At 42.4% G+C, this 24,616-nt stretch overlaps 1 protein-coding gene across 2 annotated transcripts in view; it reads right to left on the minus strand.

Annotated features, from left to right (window-relative positions):
- The window catches only part of FHL2 (four and a half LIM domains 2), a 56,390-nt gene extending 44,659 nt beyond the window's left edge, over positions 1-11,731 (minus strand). The window contains exon 1 of one of the 2 annotated variants that reach the window (XM_030279009.4): positions 11,593-11,731. The gene's annotated coding sequence lies outside the window, so the exon portion shown is untranslated. Of the gene's footprint in view, positions 1-10,889; positions 10,974-11,592 lie in introns of those variants that run through there. The other variant, XM_030279000.4, reaches the window with a different exon arrangement.
- Positions 11,732-24,616: the final 12,885 nt, after the last annotated feature.

Here is a 24,616-nt window from a genome sequence, read left to right on the forward strand (position 1 = left end):
GATCCAAGTGATTGCCTGAGTTCAAAATAGATGAGATAAGAAATCCTGATAACACTGAATTTTGGTGCCCTGTTTGCCCACTTACCTGCCTATTTGAACTATTTTCTTTACTCCACTCCACCTAACTCCACCAGTGAGTATATGTGCAAAAAATTCTTTCAGGACTCATTTTAGAAGAGAGGAATTTTCTCCTGAGGTAAATCTTATCTCAGAGAAGTACAGTGCTGTGACCCCAGCAGCAAGAGTCAGGAGCTGTTGCTAGCAAAATGAAGAAATCAAGAGCCCAGCCTGCTTCACCTGCCTCCAAGTATGAGGCTTCATGTATGGATCAGGAATTTTACACTAAGCAGTTTTATTTTGGCATGCACAAACACAAAAGCAGACTTTTGTAATAGAAACTGTAGATTGCCTTAAGCATATTGTGTAATCACCAGCCTGCCCATAATAAGTAATAATAATTCCAGCTCTGACATTAATTCATGGTGTGACCTTGGACATGACACCCACATCCATGTTATCCAACCTGGCAAGTAAATGCTAGTCCCAGTCACAGACAGAGATGGTGCAAGTGCCAAACATTTTGAAAAAAAAAAAAAAAAAATCACATAAGCTCCCAAGGGCTCAGGTTTCCTAGTTGTAGGCAAAACTATGAGAGAGATCATTGCTCAAGAACAAGATCTGAAAAATACACTGAGATGATAAAAAAACACAGCCCCCAGTGAACTTAGAGTTCTCCATACCTCCACAGCCAGTAAAAGGATCTTTGTCAGGAGTCCATTTCCCAACAAAATCTCCCAAGACTAGCTGTGATAGCTCTTTTCCCACATCTGACTCAAGTTTCATGCTGAGCGAGGGGTCTTGAATAGAGGTGCTTCAGCACCTCAAAATTATCTTGTCTGCACCCATTACTGCACTGCAATCCATAAGCTGTTCTTAGGCTATATAAGGTAGGACTTCAGATGTAAAATCCCCTTTTTTGATATTGCCCTAATGCAAGGTTGGTGCCTCAGGTTAGCCTTCTGAAGGCCATCATGTGCAATTTGAAACAAGCCCAGCAATATTAAAAAGTTGTGTTTATAAAGAGCAGCTGTTGTTGTTACAGAATATATCCCTTCCCTGGACAAATAACCAACAAGTAACTCAATTTTTGCTAGAGCTTTGCTGAAAGAAGTGCAGCCTAGGGCTACTCTGTACCTCTTAGGCTATTTAGTACAACAAGATTAATTTCACTGTCAAACCTAGATTAGTGCTCAGATTAATGGCCAACCTGCCACCTGCCACTGCCCCTTATCCAGATCCTGTATGTGACTACAGTAAATTTCAAACGCTTCTTTTCTCTTTATGTTGGGTCACACATTTTCTCCTCCATGACATAAAACCCCCTGAAGATGATTCAATTAATACTTCATCTGTTTCAGTGATGCCTTTTGTGAGAGCTCATAATGATTTCACTGGTGGATTGAAAAAGTTACATATATTATAGCTGCCATTAATTTTATGGTCAGCTTTAACAGAGAACATGACATTTGCCAGGAGGACAGCTCTTCATGGCACCTGAGTTAAACAATAGCTACTTCTGACATCATTGAGGCTACTCAGATTTTTCAAAAAGAATTCAAAGACAAATTTTCAGCTCTGTGGACATGCATTAATTTGAAAGACTTGACAAACATGTTCTGGAGCACAGAAATCAAAATCAAAGGATGTTGATCAAAGACATGACCTATCTCTGCTATATAGGCCTTCTCAGCCAAGACTAGCTACATTTTTACACACTGATCAAAATGCACAAATAGCTCTCTCATATTAAATTTTTTGGGAAAAAAACCCCACAGTGTATTTTTTTATGCTTTAAAAAGATGCATTTACATTCAGTATGACTGAAGGACAGTGATATTAGAGTCTTTATTATGCAAAATCTGCACTCTGTTTTTGCAGATATCCTGACTGTGAATTTGCTGACCTTTTTCTAATGCTGCCTGTATGCATACCTCAGAAAACCATAATCCAATGTAATACTAGACCACCTGAGTATTACCATAATTTTATATGCATTTCATTCCGTGTTCCACCCCTCTTTTCCTCTTACATGTTATGGCTGGCATACCACATGTCTCCCCTGCTTCCTTTCTGCTCCAGACATTTGCAGTGTCAGCAGTGTGGTCTTACACCCTCCCCTTCCACTCAAGCCATGAAAACTGCAGGGTAATCCTTTGAATTGCTGCCTCCTTAGCGTCCTTCCCACCACTTCTTTCCCGTCAAGGATTAGCAGAGGTTTCCTCAAAACATCTGCCATTTCTCACCTTTCCCTCATTCACCTCACTCGCCATATAACCTTATTTTCCTGGAGCACTTTATTACTCTTTGTTTGCCACTGACAAATGTCCCTGTGGTACTCCTCACCTATCCAGCCCTCACCTATCCAGCCCCACACAGGTGCTGTGTCTGACCCTGTTTTGGCAGGGTGTGCCAAACTGGGGCAGGAGCTGTGGCCATCCAAACTGGGGCAGGAGCTGTGGCCATCTGTTGCAGTTGTTGTTTCATGGCTCCTCGCCGTGCTGGAGCAGCCCCTGTCTCTCAAGCAGGAGGGCTGCAGAGAGCAGTTGAGATCAATAAATCACCCAGACACGCCAGGTATGCCCAGCCACAGAAGTAAGGGCAGCTGCTGAGCGCAACCCAAGCGCCTCTTGGAAAACTCTTCTGTAAACTAATCTGCCACTGAATTTTTGGGCACATATACTGAGCATTCTGGACAGCACCCTGCTGATATAGAGATGAGAGGGTCACAGCTTTCTTTGATCTGTGATCATGCTAAACTTGGCTCCTGCTCAGAGACAGCAATGCTTCTTTCTGTGTTTTAGGAAGAATCTTCTCTTTTGCTCGAGTGTATTGAGAAGGTGTTTTTCTGAGTCTCTGCATGAGCCACGGGCATCACCACTAGTTTGAAATTGAACTTGGGCCTGAAGACTTTCAGTAGTTGCCAAATATAAAGAAAACTGAATAGAAAGATCTCCTGGCATTGACGAGTCTAGAACTAAGGGAGATTAACAAGTAGAAAGAAAGAGAAGTTGTTATCTCTGCCTTGCATGCTGAAATGCATTTAGAGCATTCGGTTCTGCATATCATCTCAACAAATCCTAAAGACTGGATCCCAGACCTGAGGATTCACTTACTCTGATCCTGCTCTGGTCTTGATCTTTTGTGTCAGAAAGGGCCCTAGAGACATCTTTGCCTTCTGGAAATCAAATTTTAAGAAAACCAGATATTGACTATTGACAGATATTGACGATGACATTGGTGATGATGAAGAGGAGAAGCTCGATGAAGAGTAAAAGGAGAAGGAAGAGAAAATGTGGTAGAGAAAGGAGGATAAAGTGAGGTAGAGAAAGGAGGAGAAAGTGTGGTAGAGAAAGGAGGAGAAAGTGAGGTAGAGAAAGAAGGAGAAAATGTGGTAGAGAAAGGCCAGGGGATCCCAGAAATACAGTTCTCAAAGTATCCTTTCTGTCACAGTTGTGTTAGAGGACTGAACTGAGAAGCCTTTCTCATGTAGGACCTTTGCTGCCATGATGAAAAGAAATTACTTGCATCATCTCAGTTCTGCTCCTTTTCAAACATGTCAGCAGCTCAAACCACCCAGCTTTTTCTTGGTAGCTCTGGAAATAAGAATGCCAGGATCTTATTGAGGACAACCATTCTATATAACACTGTCCAGCCAGCATTGCTTGTGAAAAAACAAAAGTTATTTTCTAAGTCAAAACTGTTTTTCACAGAGATGTGATCACGTTAGTGTTGAGCAACCCAAGATTATTCCTCCTGTTCATGTGACCATTGCAAGAGTATCTCCAGTACTCACAAAAGTAAAAATTTTTGCCATCAAAGACCAGTTTTGAAACTTTGCAAGTGAGGATTTTCACCACTATCCCATATGAAAATTAAACACGGGACTGCTTGATGCATTGGCTAATGTGAATCCAGGATTTTGGAGAACAGATAAAAAATAAAATTGTGTTAATAGAATATGGAGTATGATAAACTACTTTTGGTTTTAATGTTTTTCAGAAGTCTCTCATCCGGTACATCAACACTGAAGGAAGAGGATGCCATCTTGCCCATCTGCATGGGCAGAGTTCATGCTAAGCATGTTTATGTCATTTTCACCCTGAAATAATTAGATTGCCATTAATTCTTGTCTCAATACAGTCAAGATCTAATTAACTACATGTATATCTACTATGATTTTTAGCTTATTCACATATACTAGCTGGTGTTTTCACTACATAAAAAAATTAATACAAGGAGGTCTGAATCTTGCTCTGCCTTTCAGGAGAAGCTCTCCTTCACAATCAGCATGCGTGATGGTAAGAACCAAGATATTTTGTCTGGGCAGAAGAACCCACCTCTGCAGCAGGCATAAATGCTTCCCAGCTCAGGCAATGGCATGTGTGGGAGTGAAACAGCCCAGGGGAGAAAAGAGGTGTGCAAGGACATGCATACCTCTTTAATAAACATCTCTTCAATGAAATACATGCTGTGGACCAGGCCTTGCTTAAAGACAAGTTTCAAGCTGAAAGGTATGTAAGCATGCTGAGACCATTTCAACAGCATAAAACAGATAAAAAAATAATCTGTCTGCAGCTGTAAGTTTTCTTTTCTTTATGCACAGCTGCCTCTAAATAAGGAGATTGTAATGCTGATCTTTGGATTCCTGAATAAATTCATTCCTTACTTTATCTTCAAGCCTGTCTGGTGGTAGGAGTGATTTAAGTATAACTGGCAAGCCACCATCATTCCATTCCCATATAAGCCACAGTTCAGTAAAGGGGTGGACTGTTCTCTTACAAAAAATACAAAACCAGAGGTAACCATTTGCTTCTTCACAAGTTGCATGAGATATTGTGGAAGTTGGTAATGAGACTTGTAAAGGAAGTCTTCTTGGGACACAGTCTTTATCTCTGGAAAGCTGGAAAAGTGCCTCAGCAAGGATCTCCATCAAATTCAGGGTGCTAGAGTTGGCTCAACTTCATGACCTTTAGGATGCAGATGAGGCTGCTGCAGCTATGTGTGCATGGGTCCAGCCTGTAGTGAGGCTGAGCATATGTTCCTGACCGGCAAACACACACATGCACGCAAAATGCATATTGCTGGTTACATGGATCAGCAAAAAGGGAGTCATGCTGCATGCTGTCTTGGCACTGCTGCCTCCACAGTGGATATCCAGACAAAGTAAAACTACTTCTTAAACACAGAGGAATAGCTGATCTCCAATTCTACTTGCATGTGTAAGACCAAGTTTCCACAAGGAATCTTGATGGAGTCCATCTTGGAATATCCCACTTGAAATATGCAAAAGAATGATTTCTAGAGGATTCAAAGGCTGATGAAATTCAGTCCTCTGAAAGCTTCATCTTCCCACAGAACAGAATCTGTCCACTCCTCTGGAAGCACAAGTACTGTGTTTATCCTCAGCATCTTTGCCTCACATACTCCTGGAACTGAAATAACCGTAATGGCCATAATTTAATTAAATTATCAGTTTGAAACCTCTGAATGTTGTATTGAGAGTGCATGGAAAATGTGAGTGCAGATAATTGTGATAGCTAGGAATACTCAAACAGCTTGCAGAGTAAGAAGAGGCTGACATGAAGGTTTATCCAAGCTGACAAATCCTGAGGCTATGGCATTAGGCTGGTCCTGTTGTGGACTGATGAAGAACTGAGGCTGTAAATGTTTATTTTAAAATAGGCTTCCAAGGGTGTGTTCCAGGTGATTTGTTACTCCTGACTGAAGTTGTGTGTATCCCCTCAATAACCACTACAGATATTAGCCCAGCCAGTGCTTGATACTGCATGAGCAAAGCCATTTGCAAGGGGGAAAGCACAAAAACTGGGCTTACTGTTGACAACGTCTAGATCAGGGAGATGCTTAGAGACTAACCACAGCTAGGGAGGTTTGGCCTCATTAATTTATACTCAGATGGCTTTTTTCTTTACTGGCATTATGTTTATTTTCACCTCACCCAAACTGAAGAGCTATCCTATGAGAAAGAGGAGAGCTGTGAGGGAGATTGTGGCAGTTGCACAAACTCTCCACCTCTGAGAAAGATTTATCATTCCTCTGTATCCCAGGTGGTGAGCTACGCTGTGTGGTCTTCACTGAGCTTTCTGCTGTGCTTTAGCAGCAGAGAATTCTGTGACAGGGCTGTAGCAATAACTTTCTGCTCCATCCTCCAGGCCACTTCAGTCCTACCAAGTGGCTTCCTCATCCTCATCCCTCCCGGCAGCTCCTGCCCAGGCAGGTGTGTGACACAGCAGATCTGATATTCGAAGTGGCACAGCTGGAGGTGGCTGTTAGTGGGGAGAAGGCAGCACTGCTATGTTTGCTTATCCCTTATCAACACACTTTGAATAAAAGACCATAATCCTTCTTGATTATATTGACATACATTAAAAAGGGCCTCTACCAAGATATTGGGAAGTCATGGCAGCTAATTAGTAGAAAAGCCATTAAAAGGCATTTTATCTTAGAAGTAGCAAGGTGTGAAAACTCGTTTTTTGTTTTTAAGGCTGATCAGTTGTGTGTTGTTAGTTCTAAGTCAAGATCATAAAAGCCGGCTGCTAGAGGAAATCATTAAAAAATAAAAATCTTGATTTTCAAACTCTTCTGAGGATTTTATTTTTAGGGTGTGTGTTAAGTGCATGCGTGTTCTAAACCAAAAGATGTGAAAGGAAACAAATGCGAGACTTGTTTCACATCAGCAGCTTGGCTCATAGGGCTTTCACAGTAGGAGGCTGCTCTTTGGGCTTTCTCAAAAATGGAAAAGCAGAGCTCAGTTCAGCCTCAGTTCAGAACACAACCTAGATTATAATGACTGACTTTGAACCAGGCCCAGACTAAAACAAATCACAAGCTCTTGTTAGCCCAAATCAAACATCTGCCTTTCCTGCAATTTTGCTCATCAGCTCCTGGGACAGTCACAAGGGCTGCCATGGATTTGTAAACTCTCCTGTGAGTCTGTGGGCTCAGGAGTCACCCCATTCCACCTTCTGCCCCTCATGGCAGCATCTGCCCAGCGTGGCTCTGGGGAGGGGACATCTGGGACAGCTCTGCAACCTCATCCTGCCCCAGTGCTTCCTGCTTTCCCTGGCCCCGCAGGAGCCCCAGCTGACAGCTGAGCCATGGACTGCATCTCTCTGCAGGAGCTCCTGCTGCTCCATTTCAGCTGCCTGACGGGCCCTGCAGCCAAAAGCCCTGAGGCTGTCCTCCTTAAAAATCAAAACAGGAAGAGAAATGTAACAGCAAAAATAATCCAGACATTAGACTATGAGTTGCTATGGGGAATCAAAATCCAACCAAACAACAAGAAAAACAAAACCCCAAAAATTCCTTAAATGCCACAGTATTCTAGTTATCTCTGTTGAAGTCTTTTCCTGGATCTCTCCAGCAGAAAGAGACAGTTTATCTTTCTTGCCCTTCCAGGCTGTTGGGTAGCTTTTGGACATGATCCAAAGTCCCCTGAAGTCAGTGGAAAGTTTCCAACATCTCTGAATCAAGGCCCAAATGCAAGGTGGTAAAAAATGTGAGTATCCTGCCTTATACTCCAGGTGAAAATACACATATTCTGCAGGTGACAAAGATCAGAGCTCAGTAAATAGTTTTTTTCCCTTTCCCTGTTTCTCCAGTGCATGAGCAAATATCTCTGATTCAGTAGATTAATCTCTTCTCAGAAAGGAGGATAGGACTTCTAGCAATGAAATTGCTATTGGCAGTGGAGTTGCACATGACAGGAGTGGTCCTTCTGCTCTTTGACTGCACAGTTTCACACAAAGCCCTGTTTCAGTGATTTTGTCCCCATATGAGATACTTTACCTGGTAACACTGTAGATCTCTGAATAATAATCCTCTGCTTCTGGTCAGGATGAAGAATTGTGCATGATCTCTGATAGTCACCAAACTGCCCATATGGCCCAGGCCATCTATGTTTTAAACAGCCAACCTTTAAGTTACATTCTCCAATCAGCAAACAACCTTAGCACAATTTCAGTGGCAACCTAAGAGATGAGACATTGACTGATGCCACAAGCAGATAAACTTCTGCAGACATGAGTGCCTACCAGTCTGACCCCTTGCACCAAGATTTTTATAGAGGACAGATAAGGATCTGCCCATAAAAATAGTTCTGCAGGCAGAGAGACAGAGCAGTAGAGGATAAGGTGATGGGAAGCATTTTAAACTCTCTAATTCATCCAAAATACTCTCTGTTAGACCAACTCTGCTTGTAAATAGCTGAAGTGAAGGCAAAAAACTTACCTGTGACTTTATAAGCTCTTTTCAGTACAGTTTGTGCCAGGTACAAGGACAAGGTTTGCCAAAGCCTTTCATGAGGGTCTATCATAAAGGCATTGAATTTTGTAGCAAAAAATACACACTCCCCTCCTCACTTAGCACCATCTTCTATTGAAAATGAACATCACAGAGATGTAAGAATAACCCCACATCAAGCCACTACTTGCTGTATCATCTTGGTTTTTCCAGAAGTGATGCCTCAGGCAAGTTTCAAAATTTAAATTTCTGCTATTCTTCACATTTTCCCAAAGCTATCTTTTTTTTTTCCTAAGCTGTTATAACTCCCTGATAAATTCAGGTTCTGTGTGATTTCCTCCAGCTTTCCTCCTTCTGACCATGGGACTCACTGAACACCACAGATTCACAGAAAAACAAAGCTGGATCTTCTGCCCCTGGGCAAGATCAGCTGCAGACTTACAATTTCTGACACATGTCCTGACAAAATGTTATCTTGTTCTTATTCAACAGCCTTTCTGAACTGTGTCAGCCTTTTCTGCTCATACCTGACTCAGATCTTTAGCTCAATCCATAAATAAAACTTCATGAGTCCTTCTGCAGTTAGTGGAGGCCTCCAGAAGGTGGGCCGAGGCAGCTCAAGTAGGGACATGGACAGATGCCTGGACAGGTTAGGTTAGACAGCATTAACACCCTGCTATGTGCATTTCCACAGTGTGCCAGACTGATTTGGAATAAAACCCTTTCAAGGTTTTCCTCTCAACCCCTGTGCTGTGATAAAGGCCAAAGGAGTGAAGAACATCTGGCCAGCTGTGTTGTAGGTACTCAGAGAGAACAACCAGTGGTGGTACCATAGGTGGAGACATGCAGAGATAAGAACAATATTTTTTTTTCCATGGAAGCTGGTAGCCATTATCAAAATTCCTCTTCTTGGTACCAGTTATTTTGAAAGTTTAGCATACACACACCACAAGACAATGGGAGTGGTCTAGGACTCATCCTCAATCACTTTACATCTTCACTTCCCTGCTGGCTGCCCATCCCACATTGATTAATTATTGCTGTTATGATTATTGCTATTATTATAAAAACTACTATCAATGGTAATAAATACAGCACCTACTTTAGATTGGCTTCTATCAGCATTTGCCTTTTTAGTGGAGCAAGATCCCTACTGAAACTTCCCCCCGCCTACAAAATATTATTCTGAACCCTTTCCTCCATCATGCTCACAACAGAAACATTCCAAATACTTTAGTTCACCAGTCACTCCTTGGACCTATCAGACGTGTCTTTTGTGAAGAGCTCCTCTTTTTTAACAATAGATTGTTGTTTCAAGCAAATACTTGGTGAGTCTCTGGGGTTTGCTAGTGGGTCCTGGTATCTTTGGAAAAAAATGGACCTTTATGAGCAATGCTGGTGGGTGGAGGGGTGTACACCAGGCATGTGAAAAGCATATCTTGTGGTTTTAGTGCTGCATGAATTGTAATCACTGAAGGTAGTGAGGTGCATTCCAGTCACTGTGACAAAGATAAAAGGCAAAGATTTGCCTTCCTAATTATTTATGGAAGCCTGGTGTTCAACTATGCAATGCTGTCATGGATAGATTTCCTTTCAGAAATGCACTGCAACATTAGCTGCCCCTCAAAACATCCACTCAGTCATTTTTGCATAGATGAATGGTGACATGACAGGAGAGCTATTTGTTGTACAGGTGTGACTGGAGTGTAGGGCACTGGGGAGTGGCTCCCTGTGCTCCCCAGGTACCTCCTGTTATACCTCAGAGACTCCATGGAGCAGGAATATGTATAGCTGCCCAAAAATGAGTGTCTCAGCCATCCTGGGTGAAACTCCAGATGGATACAAGTCTTCTCCCTCCTCTCCTTCTTTTGGCTTTTCTCTCTTCCCTCTCTTCACTCCAGATTATACTCTGGTCAATTTTAACATGCCATCTGCCAGGCATCTTTTAGCTAACCATTATCAGATGGCTTAGCTAAATACTGCCTTATCCTGATCTTGGCTGCTCATTCTTACCCACAAACTATTTCTCCTGCAAGGCAGAGATAATTTTTTTTCAAAAATGTGTCTGTTTTTTTGGCTGAGTGAATCACCTCGCCTAAAGCACCATTCAGCTTACTCAAAAGTGTAGGGACATCCTCACTTTTTAAACATCCTCACTATTTTAGACAGTGAACACTGCTAAAGAAAACAGGACAAAGCCTCCCAGATATTAACTATAAAGACCACTTCAGAAAGTGTTGCTCCAAGTCAGCCTTCAAGTGGAAATCATCCCTGGTGGAGCTGGATTCAGAGAGGGAAAAGGGCAAGAGAGCCTGTGATCTGCACATAATTTATACAGTTTTCTCCTTTACCACTGAGTGCTTTTCACCCAGCTGTGGCAGCACAGCACTAAAGGAACTACAACTCTGCCTGCTAAAACAAAGCTAATCCATGCACATGCTGGCCTAAACTGACATGGGCTTGCAGCAGAAGGTTTTAAAGGAGATCTGCTTAAAGCCTGCTAGCAGCTGGAAGGTCATTTGCATGTCAGAGAACACTCCCGATGGAAACAAGCAAGCATAAACACCTACCCTTTACAAGCCTGCTTCCATGCTCAAAGAAACCTGATGCTCAGCCATGTGGAGAAATCATTTCTTTCCTCTCCACAGCATAAAGTTCACTGAAATGGAAAACAGCTCTTAGAGCTGAGTACTCCAACAGAAATTATTAAGTATTTTTGATAGCTAGCAAAATGATGCATTTGCTTTACCTGTAACCATATAAATATTCTGTACTAAGTACACTAAACCATTTTTTGCAAAATTAGTTTGGTTTAGAAACATACTATATTAATTTTAATGAAAATGTTTTGGTCTGAAAAAAAGATTAAAATATTATTTCCTATCACTTTAGTGTCTTTGTAGAAAGGTGAATGTGATCCTCTATGTTTAAATGGTTTAAAGCACCCAGCTTAAACTGCATTACGCAAGAACTTCTGTGTTGCCATTAATAGCCCATGCTTAATTTGAAGTACAGAGGAAAAATAATAATTAAAACCTGAATTTCCAACCATTATCTAGTTTAAATAAATCTCAATCTCACTTATATTAAAAAATGTGATTTATTTGCTAAGTTAGGAGAATCTTAAAAAAGAGACACTAAGAGCAGAATTTATAAAGTATGCTGCTTACCTGAGCTGCCTCGAGGAGTCTCTCTACAACACACGCTTGCACGGGCTCCCCTTTAAAACTGAGTTAATAGGGATTTAATGGAAAAACAGTGCCATACACTTACCAGACTGGCAGCCACAGCTCTCTGCAAGGATGCCCTCCTTCTGCATCCTCATCACTGCTGTCCCTGCTGTCCCTGCGGACAGTGGTGGCCTCTTTCCCCACATAAGGCTCACCCAGCACCAAAGTTGTACCGAGTGAATGGGAGGAAATGTTTTCTCTTAGCAGGTCAAGGAGGCCACTGTATTTTTAGCACTTGGATCCTTGCCCATCTTACTGCCCCTCTGGGATCAGCTCCCTACCTTGCTTTTTGAGCCCATGATCTGACAGTCCCAGGAAGAGACAAAAGCCTGTTCTCAGCACTGAGAACTCATGGCATGTTTCAGCCAATGGGCATTCACACATGTTTAAATTGTTTTCTGGCCCGGGGTCTTAGACACATGCTAAGACTTTAGGAATTGATTCCAGGGAAATCAGTTTCGTAATTTGGAAGCCACTGCCCAGCAAAATTCAAACACTTGTTGTCCTTGAGCTGTTGACACTCAGTCTGAGGACCCTCAAGTAAAAGTATAGGGTGGTCTGAAAGATGAATCTGGGAGGATGAATCTGAGTTGTTCACATTTGGTCACAGTTCTTTTCCTTTCAGACCAGAGGCAGGTGGCTCTCCACAGTGAAGTTATGCTCCGAGCAGGAGCTCTAGCACCGCCCCCCCCCCCCCCCCCCATTTTTGGGTGTGATTTAACAACCCTCAGGCCTCTGCTGGAGGTTTTAGTCTTTTACTGGAGATTTTTGTCACCCTTCAGTACATTTTATTCTGAAATAAATGAAACCACCTCTATCTCTATGCTTCAATGATTTTAAAATATGATTTTACATGGTCAGTTAATACAGTGCAAGACTTCATATCCTGGAAAAAAGTCTGCTTTCTTCACCAGTCATCAGCCCTGCAATGACTAACTCCCCAGAGCTGTTGAGACCATTTTATAGCCACACAGCCAGGTGATGTCTGGCTCTTGCAGCAGGAGCCATCTGCATCCCTCTCTTCTGTAACCCTGTTAAGGCATGGCAGTGTGCCAGCAGGGAACAAGTGTTACGGCTGGGGCCAACCCTGCCAGGTCTGCTGATGGCCAAGTCAGCCCTCACAGTTCCTTCTCCTTTATGACAAATGACCCTCTGTTTGCAGTTCTCCTCTACTGCAAACAGATAATTCTTGTTCCATCATATTACGTCTTCTATTAAGGAGAGAAGAAAACCTAAACTTGTGTGAGTTGAGCATGGGTTGCAATGGCCACAACTGTGATGGAGGAGTGCCTGCTTCAGAAACAGGAGCCAAACATGTCTATCCTAAAAATAAACAACTTTGGGGCCCAGGATTTCAGACATTCATATGTGTCACAGAAATGCCTGTTACAGCTCTTCAGCACTTTAGAGCTGAAGTTAATAGCTACAGGCACATGGTGGGGAGCCAGAGTGTAGAAGACCTGAGATGTATAGAAGGTCACATATGACATTTGTGAATTATGATAGAGAAACTTCACCCACAAAGACAAATGAAAGAACTAGCAGGAGGTTACCTGTGTCCCATATCTAACCTGTCAGGCTACATCTGCCTTATTTTGGGCCCACAGATACTGCCTCTTAAGGTGGTAGCTGTAACCTGGGCTTATGACAGTAAGCCTGTAACCTAGGATTATGACAGTAATCAGTCATACTCTAGCTGCTTCAGTTTCCCTGCTTTCTGTACCCAGAATGCAGCCCTGAGCACTCCCAGTGACCACCACATTCCTGAGGGATCAGTCATTTTCTACAACTATCAGACAAAGAAAAGGGGATGGGTTAAATTGCCACTGAAAAAAAAAGCAGCAAAGGTGTGATTGTCATTTGTCAGCACAGCCTAATGTGTGGAGATAAACCTGAAGGTTAGTTGGACTGCCAATGTTAATTTCTCCTGGGCGTATGCTGTAGATGAAGCTGTACTCTACATTGCAATCTCCCTTGCCAATGTGTGAAAAGATGTCTGGGTTAAGCCAGCCCAGGTATGCAGGCTCAGGTAAGCCTCACACTTTCCCTTTGCACGAAGATGTACTACTAGAGAGTGCTGCTTGAAAGCTTGTGTACCTTACTTGTGCAAGCTTAGACTTCTGTCACAGAATAACAGAATCTTCAAGGCTGGAAGGGATCTCCAAGATCAGCTAGTCCAACCATCAACCTAACATCACTATAATCACCCCTAAATCATAGTGCTAAGTGCCTCACCTCCTGTTTGGTGTATCTTGATTTCAAAAAGAAAGGAAAACTTTGAGAAACTTTTCCTGAAGCAATTAATTTGCCTTTTTCCAGTCTCCTAAAGCCATTCCTGTGCTCACTGACAGATTAATTTCCCTTCACAAAGTGGCATTCGTAGGTGGCAAATCTAGCTGGTCTTTTCAATGTGTGGGGCGTGTTTCCATGGATAACTCTCCCCATGGCTACACCACTGTCAGCAAAACCTACTCAATCTCTCCAAAACTCTCCTCCTACATGAGCCCCCAGATGCCCACCTCTGCTACCACAACACAGGACAGAGCTGGCTCAGCTGACTGAGTACAGCCCTGCCTGGGTCTGTACTGAGGCAACTGAGCCATCTCAAAATACTCTTTAAAAAATCATAATATAACACAGCTTGTTCTCCTGCTTAGTTCAGCACGTGCTTCTCCCCAAAAAATGTAGCAGCACAAGTGGGAATGTGGCATTGGAAACTACTAGTGAAAGTGGGAGAGGATCTTCTAGCTGGAGTCACCATAAAGAAAATCTGTGGTATCACAGCAAGCTTTCTCCACCGCTTGAAGCTCATGGTCAGAAGGTTTCAGGCTGTGTTTCCAACCATTTACTTCCAAGAGAAAAACCAGTACAGGAGTTAACAGAGGTGGCCAGAGAGCATGGTACATATCTGTGGATTTTTCCACAAAAAGATCTTGTCTAACACCACAAAGAGCCCACAACTTACAATATAGAGCAGCATTATTTGGTGTGGGAAGGAGGAGAAATCACTCAAATAAAAAGGACAGCTCAACAGAAGCCTTCTGCTACATTTGGGGCATAAAATGATCTTTACTTTGCGTTTTTTTCTCTTGACAAGAGGGCATGAAATCTGCCTGAGAGATTCAAGTAACAAGAAGAGTTCTGTCTCATGATTAAGGGACATAAAGTGTTGGCACCAGTTTGTGCATGGGGACTAGTACTACTTTGAGCACAGTTTGGGAGAGTGCTTGTTCAGTGCCATGGTTTAGGAATGGTACTCCCCAAATCAGTACCCCCACCAAGACTCTCTCAAACAACTGCTCTCTCTTGGTCCCACTTCCCCTCCTGCTTCCCAGTGTGGTGGGATGGAATGAAGAATTGGAGGCACAAAAGTTGTAGATAGCAGCTTGAGGTAAGAACAATTTACTGAAAACAGCAATGAGATAAGAAAATAAACAGTAATAGTATTAATAACAAAATTATACAGAGACAACAATTCACATGCAAAAATGCTCACCTTGGAGACTGTGACAATAAAGAATACCAAATAAAAAAATACAGTCTTTCCTCTTTCCCTCATCATTTTAACAGAGGCATATAACAGGAGACATTTTTTAAACAAATGTAAACACAGGGTTACTACAGAGTGTTATGATCTGATTATTGAGAGATGTCTCTACCTCTATAAATGAACATCAGTTATTACTTTCCAATTTCCATGTTAGCTAAATAATGAATTCCAGTACTCCTTATTTATTCCTTCAATATCTCATGCTTTCATGCATCAACAATGGAGAGGGCTGCATTAAGCTGTGAAGCAGCTTTGTGTGTCTTAGGACTTCTACCATCAGTGGATTGCTATCCCCTTTCACATCCTGACAAGCTCAGTTTAGGAAAGTGTACCATTTTGGACCCAGACTATTATTCTACTTGCCATCATGGTCTCTGAACAGCTGGCTATCACTTATTCTTGTGGTTGAGTCCTTAGAAACCCTACAAAGGGTCAAAAAGTCAAGACCTCTGGTCGCTAACCATGAAACAAAAGATGAGTCCAGAACAGTGAAGATTCTCCCAAAGTGCCTGCAGTCCCATTCAGAAAAGCAGGAGAGTCAAGTGGTCCCTTTTCACCATGTTCATCCTGGAGATAGGCTCTGCTGTGCTATAGCCCTGTATCTTACAGCAGCCTCCTCAGCAGGAAAGCAGGGACCTTGGTCCCTGAAATTCCTCCTGACTACTGCTGCAGAGCTCCGGGCTGCTCCTGCAGAGCCGACTTTTGCCGTCCATCCCCAGGAGCTGAGTTTCTGAGAAGACTCTCTGCTGCCTATCAGGCCCACTTCAGAGGTGATGAATTGCTGTTGATAGCCCTCTTCAAGTGAGCTAAACACACCAGGAGGAGCCCTGTGAAGCCTAACTTAGATTAAGGCAGGTAGTGGTTCTCCACCATCATGTGTCTGTCATTAGCTATTAATTAAACTAAGTAAAAGATAAACATTGTCTTTAGGAACCATTTCCAGGTATTAAGGGTTTGCCCTCACTGTATGTCCATACCCTAACACCTGCCAAAAGCAAGTCAAGTAGCTCTTAAATTCTTTGGCTATATGTTTCACACAGTATCTGCTCTTAATTTTGGAAATGTCATCCTGCTTTTGGAATGGCTGAAACTTTATGTAATGTTCAATTTTTAGCAACCTGCCTACTGTCAGTCTCCACCAATGACAGCAACTAAATCTGTCTGGGAGCCTGAGAAGGATTTCCAGGAAAACCCTTGATAAGATGATACAGTGCATTATTCAAGTTGGTGCTGGCCTGTTCTGAAGCCAAATGAATATTTTGGCTGATATGGGGCTTTGCCCACAGCTGCTGCTTCTCACCCCTTCTGCAGCACATATGATGGCTCCTAGCAGTCCCTAGGCTGTGGCAACCTGTTGGGAACAGGCTGGACACGTGCATGCCCACATGAGAACCTTCCAGCCCAGCTGTCTACTACTCTGATCCTCACACCCTCTGATCTATGCTGTCCCCAAACACAGGTGTCCCATGGAAGCAGAGGCTTAGCCAGGATACATGGGTGACCCTGTAGCACCACATGGACTTGCTTTGCTGCCTAGATCTCACTCAGCCCTCAGGTAGTGTGTCTCTGTTCATCCATCCCAGGAGTTAGAGGGTGGCTGGGGTGTTTTTGCAGGTGAGCCATCACCACATGATCCATCTGCTTGCATCCAGCCATGGAGGTGTATTCCTTGTCAGAACTTAGCCAAAGGCCTGGCTTTCTGCTGCTATGTCAGTGGGCTCTGGCTCCCTTCTGGTAACACAGGCCATTACTCTGAAGTCTAAAAATCAAGCATCTCTTTCTGTGTTATGTTGTTTTCTTCACTGAGACATCAATATCAAAGTCAGATAGGGAGGAGATGGACCTTGGCCCAAAAAGCAGAAATATCTCCTAATGTCTGCTATTTAGACAGCATTCTCAGGTAGTGTAAGCTTAATCTGTATTTTTCATACAGAAATTCTTGGAAAATTCCAAAATTGCAAAATTTGCAGAAAGCTTTCTATGGAAAGGAAATAGTTGCTGGTTAAAAATGATTGTTTGTATTCAAATAAGGGCTACATTTTTCAGGAGTCAACAGAGGATAATGTCATTGCCTTAAACTTGAGCAAACCTGAAAGAGGATACAATAAGATACGCTTTAATCAGTGATGTAAGGTTTTTAATATATTTAGAAAATAGAAAGAAAATATTTATAACATTGAACCTAAGGAACATCTTCATTTCTATTATCTTGGCAGAGTCAAGATACCAGATTTTGTAAGATACTAGATTTTGAAACATCTGTGCTCTGAAGGTCCTTGAGTCCTGGGTGTGAATGAAACTATAGCTTTCACCTCAAAGGTGTTTAGCAAAAATCATGTTCAGAATTTTTTCTCAGCCTCTCACCTCATAGACCTTTTTTCTATATACATCCACCATGAAAAAAGATTAAGCTGCCACCTAAACTAGCATTATATCTCTGTGGATCTCCTGTCTAAGGCTCACCAGATGAAGCAGTGCTTGCTCAAGTCTAGCAAAGTCTCAGCAGTAGCCATGTACCATTTGCAGTGTGAGTTCTGCCTTAGAAGTGAAGGAGTGAACTTTCAGCTTTGGGAGTTTGTTACTGCTAAGGCTTATGCATCTTCTCTGCCACTTTGCTAGTGGTGCCCTGGAAAGCAATACAGCTAGAAGGATTTTGAAAAAAAGAAGTATTATTGTTTTGCTTGATAAGTACATAAGCCTTTTATCTAATGTATCTGTGCCTGTCTCAATGCATGGTATCTACCCACCACTGTCTTCTTAGCTCTGCCTAGACACTCCCCTCTGAAACAATTCCTTTTTAGAGTGTCTCCTTGCTTTGTGCCAGGCACTTTGCTATCCGTCTGAGCAGATGGAAATATACATGCCTCTAACAAATGTGACCTTGTTAAGCTGCTCATCCTTCATGTCTGAGCGAGAGAGAGAAGAAAAATGTTACACCCACTACCTTCCAGAGGGCAAAAAGCCTCCAAAGACGTGTGTTTGCCGTGCTGGGAGGTGTCTCCTGGTAACACTGCCTTGATATGATCAACATTGCAGCTACTGCTTCTCAGCATCTCAGCATTGCTATAAAGCATATGCTTGCCTGCACACCAACGCCTGCTCACTCTTCACCTCCTGGAAAACACACCTGGGGGCTAAACGTGGGGTTTAGCCGGGAAGGAGCCATGGCACAGCAGCTGTCATCTTGGAAGTTGTTGAAAAGGTAACGTGAGAGATAAGCACAAAAGTAGAAAGGTAATGTGTGAATGGAAAAAGAGGATAAATGGAGGTTTGTAAATATCTTTGCTTATTAGAGTTCTAAAAATTACTGCAACTGCTGCAGCATAATTGGGGTTTGTCTCACTTCATACAAGATACAAGAAGGTACTAAGTCTAAAGTCTGTGAGCGTGACCAAAGAAGTAGAACATGAACCTCCAGAGAGTAATTCATCTGACCTCTCTTAGGTGCTTAATTGTCCTCTGGAACAGCCTATTCATTCCTAGAAGAAGAAATTATATTATTCTTATCCCTTGAGGGCTCCAGTCAGTTGCCCACAGGGAACAGTTTCAAGCTACTGGATATATCCTGGCCAGGGTCTCTGAGACACCGGCAGGGGCAGGAGGGAGGATACAGGAGCTGGAGGTGGCCTGTGCTGCTGTGGCTGCATGAAGGACCCCCGGGCACCACACAGAGCATGAGCCAGGGTGTGAGCAGTGGAATGAACTCCCTAACCTTCAGGTTGTTACATCAGGGCTGACAAATCATCACACAAATACAATACCACCAATAGCCACACTCAGCCCATTGTCTTAATAAGGATAAAAAGTGTGCCTGTTATAACTCCATGAACTTCAGGCACCAAGCCCCACCCTTGTTCCTCTGCCAAAGTGCGGAGTGTGAGGTCCAAGGACTGCTCCCGGTGTGAATCACAGCTGAGGGACACATTTCAGTGCCTTGCAAGTTACCTTCTCACCTTAAGCATCGTTCTAGTAGAGGAAGATTCTTGAAAAGTGGCTGGGGAATCCAAGGGAATGGCTGCAGAGAAGTGAGGCTGGAGAGTGGGGAAGGTTGACAGTAAGCAAGGAAGGGGTTGCAATGACCTTTGGTCCATCCTAAGCCTTCTCTCCCCTCCTCTGCATCTCTTTATAGCTTTCACATCCTCTTCATCTACTACTGGCATTTCTTTCCAAGTTTTATAGCTGCTGAATACAAGGGAAGGAAGAATATACAATTAGAATATACTAATAGAATATATCATTAGAGACACATAGGAATTTTTGTCTCTGTATTCACATAAGAGGCATCTGGCACTACAATCATTTGAAATTGAATACATCTAGGCCATTCCAGCATATTTAAGGCTGTTGAAGCCTGACAATTGGCAACAGAATGACTTGGCTTTCATCATTCACCTTTTGTCTTTGGAGGCAGGATCCCACTGACACAGTGAGGTAAGGAGTGAGCTACCAAAACCTCATGTCTGTTTTTCAGGCAGGGCAGTATGGGTGAATGATAGCAGCTCTTAAAAAGTATTGGCTCACTGGGCAGTTGTTAGCAATAAACAAGAAAGTCTTAACAGACAGACCGCTTAAAAATCAGAAACAAGTTTGCACTTGGGATAACTTAAAAGCAGCTACAGATACCAAATATCTCTCCTTTGTTGGGGTGGCGAGGTGGCTGCCAGCCAAGTGTGTATGCTCTCCTTTTAGGGTCTAGGTCCCTGCTACCAGCAAATTGTTTTCATGTTTGGTAAACCAGCCAACTTGTGACCTATTTGCTGCTGACAAGTGAAGAGGGTGCTCTTCTTCCCTGGTATAATAACCAAAAATTAACAGGCCAGATTATCAAATCTGATCTGGTGCTTCTGTGGTGTTTGGGAGACGAAAAGGAGCTGGCAAACATCCAGCTGCAAATGACCAGCTAAAAAATGCCTCTCCTAGTCACCCCAACTCACAAGAAGAGCAAATATTGAGAAGAAGCAGGTAGAGATGCTCCCCATGCAAAGCTAAGCTTAACCCAGGTCCCTGCATCAGTGTAAGTGAGGTGTCTCACCCCACAGGTACAGACTGTTGAGAAAACTCAACTGGACTTGTCCTGGTAGCTCCCACTTTCTGAACCCACCCAGAGCAGACTGTATATCAACCAAGCAACTGACCACAGCTTTTTGCCAAGCAGCATTTCTCGGGGTAATCCTTGGTGGTAGAGTGCTGTGTCTGAAGAGGGGAAGAGAGATGTTATCAGCAGCTTCTGAGTAATGTTTCAGCAGTGAAAAAGAGAAGAGACCCACAAAAAGTTTATAAACGGCAACTTTTCCTTCCTTTCCTCTTGAAAACACCTCTCTTAAAAGGGGCATGAGATTTCTGTCCTCCTCCTTAGCTGCTCTCTCCACAGACAAAGGAGGAAAGGCAGTCTCAGACTGGGAGGTATCTCCAGGGCTTCACTGGAAAAAAACAGAAAAAACCTCCTTTTCTGGCAAGGAAAATGTTGGTGGTGTTAATCATTGCCAGTGCCAAGTGTTAAGAAAAAGACAAACAACGAGGCAGATTTCAACAAACATGAGATTAAAAGCAGTGCCTCTGGCTTGTGTTAATGGCCTCCTGATGCTGTGTTAAGGAGAGGTTGCCTGTGTGTAGGATGGGAAAGATTAGATGTTACCCTTACTGGGTTTGCTTTATCTATCACATTTCTTGAAGGTGTCTTTTTAAAAACTGAAATCTGGGATTCTTACTCAGCTTTCTATTTTCAGAATGTGAGGCTTGATGTAAAAGATCAAATCATTGAACAAAATAATAAATGGTCATCACGTCCAACATGTTGTGGCCTCTTTCTCTTTCTAGGTATTTCTGCTTAAAGTGTCATACAGTAATCCTCTACCACAACTAAGACCTGGGAGAAGCATGCAGTGATTGGTTCAATTTTAGATCTTGTGGCTGTGTACACTCTTGTTTCACCACGAACTATAGGACCAATACTCTTTGTTTAAATTAGTCTCCTGGCTCCATCAGGACAGGTTCAATTTTTGCAGTAGCTGGGATGGGCCGTGGCCAATAGCTGGAGGTTGTTCTATGCCACCTCATCATTGGCAGGCATGGGGAGAAGAGACTTTGTCTTCCAGGGAGAAGGGCTTCCTCTTGGTCAAGCCAGCATGGCAGAAGGAGCAGTGGGGTAGCACTGGCTCTGAGCCAGAGGGGGCAGCTGGGTATTGTCTACTGTGGTGAGCAACCATGTCTGTTTGCCAGTACCCTCTGCAGTACTGCTGCTTTTACTGTTTATTTTCTTATCTCATTGCTGTTTCCAGTAAATTGTTCTTATCTTAACCCATTATCTTTATTTTTGTGCTTCCAGTTTTCCTCTCCAGCCCATTGCAGGGGAAGAGGGACAGGGACAAGGAGGAGGGTACCGATCAAATAGCAGTGTGGTTTGGAGACTTTAAGTGGGAACACTAAAGTGGGGGGTACCATTCCTAAATCATGACAATTAGTCCAGAATCTTCCTTCAAAACTGTTTTTGTTGAAAACCCAAGTAAGTGTTGGCTTTTCAAGATGAATATTTAATTTATTGAGAAAATAAATTTAATTAATTGAAACCTTGATCCTGGGACTTTATGAAAGCTGTGGTTCAGTGGTTCCCCTGCATCAGCTTGATTCCTATGGTGTTCCACTGCTTCCCCAGGGAACATGGCTCCGTAGCAGCAGAGTTGCAAGGTCACAGGCATCACTTGCCCAGCAAGCCTGCTGTGTGTGGAAAGGATGTGGATGTGAGAGAGCTAATAAACAGATCTCAACAGCCACTGCAGAGACATTTCTAAAATACCCTGGCTCTTGGTGGAGAGACTTTTAAAAATAATTTTAAAAAGCATAGATATTTCTGTTATTTTTTTCACAGAATCAGATTTTACCTGCAAAGTGAGGAGGAAGCATTTGTTTTCTCTCAGCTGGTACAAACTATTTTTGCACCTATGTAAACTGGCACTTGATGCATAATTATGATTCTATATTGCCATTGTGCCTGAGAGCCCTGACAGAGACCAGAACTTCAGAGAAACCAAAACATTTCTTTCTTGAAGCTGAGGTAGCAGATTTCTAGCTGACACGTAGCAAATCCTTAAACTTGTTTGAAAAAATTCTTAGTACCTTTCAGACCACAATGAGAATTTAAAACACAGACAAAAGAAAATAGGGATGTGTTAAGATTTCTGTCTATAAGATGATAAATTTGAAAAATTTACAGTTTAGGTGCAACATGTACACCAGACATGAATAGAAGAGACTTTTTAGCAATTAAATACAAGAGCAGAGTCCTACTGTTCTATGCAAATAAAAAGTTGAAAAAAAGTTGAATTTGTGTTAGATTGAGCATTATCAAACAATACCTAGGCTCAACCAAAATTTTCTCCTTTGTTTGGTATCAATTTTCTGATGTCTAATGAGGAGATAACCTCAACCCTATATCCTTCCTGGGTTTTGTTTCTCTAGTTAGCTGCTTCTTTTCATGACTCCTGTAGGGAAAAAAAAAAAAAAAGAAAGAGGAGCTCTATTTGAGACCACCACTCTTCTAACAATGTATATGGAAGTTATTTGGGTCTTCAATGGTTGTTGGGTGATACACACACACAGTGTGAGTGGACAGAAGGACATCTGCAACAATGTGCCCAACAGGATGCACTCCCTCTTTCAGAATTTTGTGGTGTCCAGCAGCCCAAAAACCTTTCCTGTCAGGCTCCTCTCTATCAGTTTAAATAGGAAAAGCACTTGAAAGCTAAGTTCCTATTTTTTCCTTTGTGATGGTATTTTAAAACTTTCCCCAGAATCATCTCTCATGTGTTAAAGAAACTCTTATGTGGGAGGAGGGAAATACTGCTGAGTAGAACCATAAACAGCATGAAAAGGCTGTCTGCCAGATTTTGACTCAAATTCAGCTCTGAGGAAGTCCTGAGTCACTTTAACACATATAAAAGTAGAATATTTGCACAAACCGAAGTAAAGATATGGGATTTTACTTCCACTTTTTCTGCTGGCTTCTCTGCTCTATATTTTTCTTGCCCACTTTTCCATTTCATCATTGGATTTTCTCAGCCTTTATTTACTCAGTAATTCTCTGGTTTATGTTCACAGCATTGTAAGCGTTGTCACTCAGATGCTGCAGGAAAAGACATCATGCTGATGTCCAGAGGATAAAGAGGAGGGTGGGTAGGTCGGATCATACCTCTGCTGCATTCATACCAGTGCTGTGACTGACCTATATTGTCTGGGGTTGTCTCCCTGCTGGGTACCTCAGCAGGGAGACAACCCCAGCCACACTAGAGGAAAGGCTGTCATCTCTCTGACAGTGTGCAGGAGAGAGGTGGGGAGAAAAAGGAGGGAAGTCTTCAGGCAGAAGAGAAAATGAAATGGGAGATGTCCCTGTCTCTGGCAAAGGTTAGGCAAGTCCAGAAAGGGACAGGAATCTCATTCAATTGTTGAGAGAAAGAGAGAGATATGAAAAAGAGTATTACTTAATCTGAAACGGTTGGCTGAAGTCCTTGAGTAAGGAAGGCTCAGTAGTTCCAGGTATAGATGGGTTAGGCAGAAGCATGGGCAGTGTTGGTCAAAAACTCTTCTGTCATCAATAGACCCCAAGTCTCTCCATGGCCAGGGAGAAGGGTGGTTCTCTTCCACCAGTGCTATTCCCAGCCTGCTTGACTTTAGAAAAAGAACAGCTTGACCCTTACTCATTGCCCTTTTAGATAATAGCATAAAGATCACCCCTGGTTTTGAGAGTCTTTTAAAATAAAAAAGTTAAAAGGTCACATGGATTCCAATATATGGTTAAACTTTGATCATTCAGCAGAATTTTGCTGTATCATGGGACAGAAGGCAGAAATGGCTATTTAAATTCATAAGGGAGCTTATTCATTCCCTCTTTAAATTCATAAGGGATGAGATGGGAGTTTTTACCCTCATCTACAGAAGTAACATAAATAGTATATCAGGAAAAAAAATCTGTATAGAGATGGTTTCACTGTGCTACTGGATCATATGATTAATCTCCTCCTGCTTTTAACAGGTTTTATTTCAGGTTATAAAGCATGGTAACTGAACTCTTTTTGTTGTTCTAATTCTACTGATTTATCTTTTCCTTCTTGTTTCTTCCTCAAAGTTTACATAGCAGGCAGTCATTTGCACCACCTCACCTAATTATATGAGACTGTCCAAGTCTTTTGATGAGGAGTAGAAAGTATTATTAGGGTATTCAGCTTATCTATTGCTGATACACATTTTAGAGGGAATTCCCTCCTCATTCCCTCTACCAAAGTAGAAGGAATACATTCAAAGGTCAACATGAAATTCAGAGCTAAAGCAGTAAGTCAATAACACATTTAAGATTTTCAGGTACTCTGTAGGACTGAATTTTAGTCAGTAATTTCATAAGGAATAGTAGCTGATTGATTATAATCTGAGTGGATGTCATAAAAGTTTCTGCCATGCCACAGCTGGTCATTGTGATATAAAACCTGTTTGATCCACACACACCACTACATCAGGATATCCACCTGGG

The sequence above is a fragment of the Taeniopygia guttata genome, chromosome 1 (genome assembly GCF_048771995.1).
Source record: "Taeniopygia guttata chromosome 1, bTaeGut7.mat, whole genome shotgun sequence".
Lineage (NCBI taxonomy): Eukaryota > Metazoa > Chordata > Aves > Passeriformes > Estrildidae > Taeniopygia > Taeniopygia guttata.